At 44.3% G+C, this 871-nt stretch overlaps 1 non-coding gene across 1 annotated transcript; it reads right to left on the bottom strand.

The window, feature by feature from the left end:
• Positions 1-554: 554 nt before the first annotated feature.
• On the bottom strand, positions 555-626 carry trnaa-cgc (transfer RNA alanine (anticodon CGC)). Its single transcript has one exon. It is a non-coding gene; the product is annotated as a tRNA-Ala (tRNA).
• Between the last annotated feature and the right edge of the window lie 245 nt (positions 627-871).

Below are 871 nucleotides of genomic sequence, written 5' to 3'. Positions count from 1 at the left end.
TATGTCAACAACTTTGGTCTTTAAACTCCTGACAAACACACCATGTCACATATTTTGTGTATTCAGGACGTAAATAATAACATCATCATGTTTCAGGTTAGGTGGCGTCATGGCTCTGAGGTCGAGTGGCCTTCTAGCAACTGAATGGTCGCAGGTTCAACCCTCACTTCTTCCCTTGAACATGTTGAAGTGTCCCTGAGGAAGATACTGAGCAGTGTGAAGCACCTGCTCCTGCTGATGTCAGGAACAAACAAGGGAAGAGGATCAGGAGGAGGGATGAGCCGGACGCTCAGGTGAAACCAGTATCCAGTAGGGCTGCAGCAGTCATGGAGAGACCGAGTAATGAACAAAGAACAATGAGTCATTGTCTGTGCTCAGGGAACAACATGACAACAGTATTTCTACAGAGGAGGGAAAGTCCTGGGCAGCCGACCAGTCACACACAAATACTTTGATATGCAACAGACTGGTTTCTCTTCTGGTAGTTTGTTATCAACTGTTGTCACATTTAGGGATCAATTTAGCTGATAAGATGAAGGCTCCAAAGGACCAGCTGGAGCTGCCAGGGATTGAACCCGGGGCCTCATGCATGCGAAGCATGCGCTCTTCCACTGAGCTACATCCCCTCTGGTAGAGCTCCTAAAATAATCTACAGATGCTAATATCAATTATTAACATTGATTGACAGCTCTTAACTGACCCTTCATCACTATACAGTTGCAAACTGAGAGCTGGAATATTTAGAAATCCACAGATGCTCATAACAACTGGTAGTACAAGTATACAGTAGAGATGATTGTAGAAAGTAGCAGGTCCTCAGAGTACTAGAATAGTTGTACAGTGTTGACTGCTGGAAAATATTCATGATGTT

This window comes from Aulostomus chinensis, chromosome 21, assembly GCF_037954235.1.
Source record: "Aulostomus chinensis isolate RoL2024-O1b breed Wild chromosome 21, RoL_Achi_v1.0, whole genome shotgun sequence".
Lineage (NCBI taxonomy): Eukaryota > Metazoa > Chordata > Actinopteri > Syngnathiformes > Aulostomidae > Aulostomus > Aulostomus chinensis.
The sequence above is the reverse complement of the archived record's forward strand: the minus strand, read 5'-3'. Positions and strand labels throughout refer to the sequence as shown.